The 6,087-nt window shown below is 41.1% G+C and overlaps 1 long non-coding RNA gene across 1 annotated transcript in view; it reads left to right on the forward strand.

Annotated features, from left to right (window-relative positions):
- Nucleotides 1–840: 840 nt before the first annotated feature.
- Nucleotides 841–6,087, forward strand: part of LOC138357323 (uncharacterized) — a 31,097-nt gene continuing 25,850 nt past the window's right edge. Inside the window, exon 1 of the long non-coding RNA XR_011224920.1 lies at nt 841–973. This is a non-coding gene — a long non-coding RNA (uncharacterized lncRNA). The remainder of the gene's footprint in view (nt 974–6,087) is intronic.

Below are 6,087 nucleotides of genomic sequence, written 5' to 3' on the forward strand. Positions count from 1 at the left end.
TGAATTCTTTCATGTGACATTTATGGTATAACTTATGCCAGAGAATATATATATATAAAGTGAACCAGTTATTGGTGTTAGGCTATGTGCCCAGTATTGATATTATTACTATTATTGATATCTATGATTTATCTATATATATAAATGCTTGTGTGTTGATTAATTTCTCATGTGTGCAGTGATCAATTGAATATTCGCCTACGAAGGGAATTACTGAGAACTTCAATATTATATCTTGTAGCATTCGTTATCATTATATGAAGTACAGTGGTTACGCCATGATAGTGAATTATTATGTTGTATTAATATAGAAATATGTGATTGAGCTCAAGATCAGTGCAGTGAATCATCTGCGTTCTATTGCCATTATAGCAGTAAACGTGTTGTTTGTTAATACAGTGATAGTTGAGAATTTAAAGAAACAGGCGTCTCACGCCAGACAAACAGATAAACGAACATTCGCGCGGTGAGAATCGCTCAGCTGATTTTGACATTTGACACGAGGGGGAGAGCGTATTGCCATATAGTGTGCCCAAATTATATGTGGAGAGAGAGAGCGACTCCTGCTTGTACTTGTTCGCCTGTGGATATATGAATATGATCTCTTGAGTTTTAAGTAAAATACAAAATTCCTTCTCGTTTGTATTACCCCTCCATAATTCTTGCTGCAAACTAACTATTGCAAAGGTGAGAGTGATAGATACATACCTGCCTGATATCAGATCTATTGAGTGTGTTCCTGCCGCTGTTATCACAATTCCACGAAACTACTGACGTGTTACTGGACACAGGAAATACCAGTTGGCGACCTTGTGGTTAATAGTAGACCCCTTGCCGGGGCGGGCACACAGTTGAAAGAGCAAACTATATCCCCACTCATCTGTAACTACTAAGGCCGGTTGGGGATCGACTGGGGTACTCTCCTGGCGTACAGTGGCGCCGCGAGGATGGAGTGAAGACCCGCAGGGCTACGGTGAGTAACGGTTATCGCTAATAGTGCGACCGTTGAGAGGACATCTTGTTTACTGTTGCTCACCCTCTTATGGTGAACCCCGACGATATATTGCTTGAAGGATAAATGGCTGCACACATGGATGGAAAGAATGATAGGTGGATGGATAGATGATATATATATTTGAATTGATTGACAAAATGATTGATAGATGATAAGGCAGATCGACAGATACACGAACAGACGTATGGAGAGAATGATAGATGGATAGATAGATATATGGATGGCAAGATAGGTACATGGATGGATTGATGAATATATCTTAAATGAATGGATAGATTGTTGGTTAAATAGATGGATAGGTAGACTGAGAGATCGATGATCTATAGATGATAGAAGAACATGAATAGCTAGATGGAAAGATAGATGGATGGATTAATAGATGGAATGCTGGATAAGTAGATGGAATGAATGATGCATAGATGATATATGGTATAGATATATAGATGGATGGATTGATAGATGAATGAATAGATAAATGAAGATAGGTGGATAGATATATAAATGGAGAGATGGGAGACAGACAGACAGACCGAGACCACAATGGGTGACCCCTCTCGTACATTCTATAGGAGAGAAGATTGTTTGTCTGTTCCAAGGTGGAGGCCACATGGTTATCTTGAGGTTATCTTGAGATGATTTCGGGGCTTTTAGTGTCCCCGCGGCCCGGTCTTCGACCAGGCCTCCACCCCCAGGAAGCAGCCTGTGACAGCTGACTAACACCCAGGTACCTATTTTACTGCTAGGTAACAGGGGCATAGGGTGAAAGAAACTCTGCCCAATGTTTCTCGCCGGCGCCTGGGATCGAACCCAAGACCACAGGATCACAAGTCCAGCGTGCTGTCCGCTCGGCTCCCTTCGAACTCCCTTGGTAGGGGCTGGCCTCACCCAAACTGGCAGAGAGAATGGTCTGGGGAACGGGATGAACACTAGAGTGGTCGGGGTCGCCAGGAGTACAAAAGGAACAGCTTGCCAGTGACACATTCAGACCCCCCATTTGGCACTGTCCGACAGCTGCACGGCTAAATATTTTCATAACAAACATAAACAATCATATTAGTAATATGCTCCATTATTCACTGATTTTGGGAACATTAACAGAACTTTTAATTAATTTGCACATGCTTAAAAAGATCATTTTTCCACAGCATGAAAGGTTAATCAAGCCACCGATCTTTGTCATAGTAAGGGGGAACTACTCTTGCTTTAGCATTTGACACCACTGAGCTCCTCTCACTGTTGACACTGTCACGAACTGGGTGGTGAGTGGGGGTAAACTTTCAAATGTTGTCTAGGGGAATAAATGATTTTACTTGAGCCTGGGGGAAAATCAAGGAGTAGGGAATCAGCCTAGTACAAAAGACAGAATTTATATATATATATATATATATATATATATATATATATATATATATATATATATATATATATATATATATATATATATATATATATATATATATGTATATATATATATATATATATATATGTATATATATATATATATATATATATATATATATATATATATATATATATATATATATATATATATATATTAATAAATATGACCGAAAAAGTAAGATTAATAATTCTAACACGAATTTTCTCAATCTTTCGTACATTACGCTTCACTGTTGGAGGTAAATCAAAAATCACTTCTCCAAAATTCATTTTTATTTCTAGTCTGACGCGACACGGGCGCGTTTCGTAAAACTTATTACATTTTCAAAGACTTCACAAATACACAACTGATTAGAACTTACGTATCTCTGATTTTATATCTACATTTGAGTGAGGTGGGAGGGGTGATGTGGCATTAACACAAGACAGAACAAGAGGGGATATTAATAGGGTATTAAAAGTATCAACACAAGACAGAACAGAAACAATGGGTATTGAATAGAAGTGTTTGTAGAAAGCCTATTGGTCCATATTTCTTGATGCTTCTATATTGGAGCGGATTCTTGAGGTGGGTAGAATATAGTTGTGCAATAATTGGCTGTTGATTGCTGGTGTTGACTTCTTGATGTGTAGTGCCTCGCAAACGTCAAGCCGCCTGCTTTCGCTGTATCTATCGATGATTTCTGTGTTGTTTACTAGGATTTCTCTGGCGATGGTTTGGTTATGGGAAGAGATTATATGTTCCTTAATGGAGCCCTGTTGCTTATGCATCGTTAAACGCCTAGAAAGAGATGTTGTTGTCTTGCCTATATACTGGGTTTTTTGGAGCTTACAGTCCCCAAGTGGGCATTTGAAGGCATAGACGACGTTAGTCTCTTTTAAAGCGTTCTGTTTTGTGTCTGGACACAATCCAGACACAAAACAGAACGCTTTAAAAGAGACTAACGTCGTCTATGCCTTCAAATGCCCACTTGGGGACTGTAAGCTCCAAAAAACCCAGTATATAGGCAAGACAACAACATCTCTTTCTAGGCGTTTAACGATGCATAAGCAACAGGGCTCCATTAAGGAACATATAATCTCTTCCCATAACCAAACCATCGCCAAAGAAATCCTAGTAAACAACACAGAAATCATAGATAGATACAGCGATAGCAGGCGGCTTGACGTTTGCGAGGCACTACACATCAAGAAGTCAACACCAGCAATCAACAGCCAATTATTGCACAACTATATTCTACCCACCTCAAGACTCCGCTCCAATATAGAAGCATCAAGAAATATGGACCAATAGGCTTTCTACAAACACTTCTATTCAATACCCATTGTTTGTGTTCTGTCTTGTGTTGATACTTTTAATACCCTATTAATATCCCCTCTTGTTCTGTCTTGTGTTAATGCCACATCACCCCTCCCACCTCACTCAAATGTAGATATAAAATCAGAGATACGTAAGTTCTAATCAGTTGTGTATTTGTGAAGTCTTTGAAAATGTAATAAGTTTTACAAAACGCGCCCGTATCGCGTCAGACTAGAAATAAAAATGAATTTTGGAGAAGTGATTTTTGATTTACCTCCAACAGTGAAGCGTAATGTACGAAAGATTGAGAAAATTCGTGTTAGAATTATTAATCTTACTTTTTCGGTCATATTTAATAATATATGTCTACAGGAAAGACTGCTACCAAAATATACTAATATATATATATATATATATATATATAACTGAAAACTCACACCCCAGAAGTGACTCGAACCCATACTCCCAGAAGCAACGCAACTGGTATATACAAGACGCCTTAATCCACTTGACCATCATGACCGGACAAAATGAGGTGATAGCCGAGGCTATTTGAACCACCCCACCGCCGGCACTCGGATAGTAATCTTGGGCATAGCATTTTACCAAATCACCTCATTCTTTGGGGCACACGTGAGGAACACAAATGCGAACAAGCCTGAATGGTCCCCAGGACAATATGCAACTGAAAACTCACACCCCAGAAGTGACTCGAACCCATACTCCCAGAAGCAACGCAACTGGTATGTACAAGACGCCTTAATCCACTTGACCATCACGACCGGACAAAATGAGGTGATAGCCGAGGCTATTTGAACCACCCCACCGCCGGCATTCGGATAGTAATCTTGGGCATAGCATTTTACCAAATCACCTCATTCTTTGGGGCACACGTGAGGAACACAAATGCGAACAAGCCTGAATGGTCCCCAGGACAATATGCAACTGAAAACTCACACCCCAGAAGTGACTCGAACCCATACTCCCAGAAGCAACGCAACTGGTATGTACAAGACGCATTAATCCACTTGACCATCACGACCGGACAAAATGAGGTGATAGCCGAGGCTATTTGAACCACCCCACCGCCGGCACTCGGATAGTAATCTTGGGCATAGCATTTTACCAAATCACCTCATTCTTTGGGGCACACGTGAGGAACACAAATGCGAACAAGCCTGAATGGTGCCCAGGACAATATGCAACTGAAAACTCACACCCCAGAAGTGACCTCATTTTGTCCGGTCGTGATGGTCAAGTGGATTAAGGCGTCTTGTACATACCAGTTGCGTTGCTTCTGGAAGTATGGGTTCGAGTCACTTCTGGGGTGTGAGTTTTCAGTTGCATATTGTCCTGGGGACCATTCAGGCTTGTTCGCATTTGTGTTCCTCACGTGTGCCCCAAAGAATGAGGTGATTTGGTAAAATGCTATGCCCAAGATTACTGTCCGAGTGCCGGCGGTGGGGTGGTTCAAATAGCCTCGGCTATCACCTCATTTTGTCCGGTCGTGATGGTCAAGTGGATTAAGGCGTCTTGTACATACCAGTTGCGTTGCTTCTGGGAGTATGGGTTCGAGTCACTTCTGGGGTGTGAGTTTTCAGTTGCATATTGTCCTGGGGACCATTCAGGCTTGTTCGCATTTGTGTTCCTTACGTGTGTCCCAAAGAATGAGGTGATTTGGTAAAATGCTATGCCCAAGATTACTATCCGAGTGCCGGCGGTGGGGTGGTTCAAATAGCCTCGGCTATCACCTCATTTTGTCCGGTCGTGATGGTCAAGTGGATTAAGGCGTCTTGTACATACCAGTTGCGTTGCTTCTGGGAGTATGGGTTCGAGTCACTTCTGGGGTGTGAGTTTTCAGTTGCATATTGTCCTGGGGACCATTCAGGCTTGTTTGCATATATATATATATATATATATATATATATATATATATATAAGCCACACGATAATATATGACATAATTTGTACTCCTTACAACTCAAGGTCATTCTGTAGTTTGTAACTTAGTTAATAAAACTCCCAAGCGGGCTCTGGATACCTTATGGTTCACAGTCCCAACCCTGGAACCGTGCACACCTCCACCACACCTACCCACCGGTGACACACATATATAAACCTCTGGGAAACTTGGATTCTCTTATAAAACATCACCAAAGACTGCCTGAGTACTCTACCCTATCTTGCAACCCTGTTAAAATAGTATGGTGGCTTATCTGACTATACGGTCGGAGACAAACCCTCAGTTGGCAAGGTCTGGTCGTCCAAGATACACCTCCCCTCAAGTCAAGATGGCGTCCACCGCTCTTGCGTCATCGCCCTTTAATACTCTATTCTCTACATTTTCAACCAATTCCTTTATTGACTTTAT

This window comes from Procambarus clarkii, chromosome 77 (genome assembly GCF_040958095.1).
Source record: "Procambarus clarkii isolate CNS0578487 chromosome 77, FALCON_Pclarkii_2.0, whole genome shotgun sequence".
Taxonomy (NCBI): domain Eukaryota; kingdom Metazoa; phylum Arthropoda; class Malacostraca; order Decapoda; family Cambaridae; genus Procambarus; species Procambarus clarkii.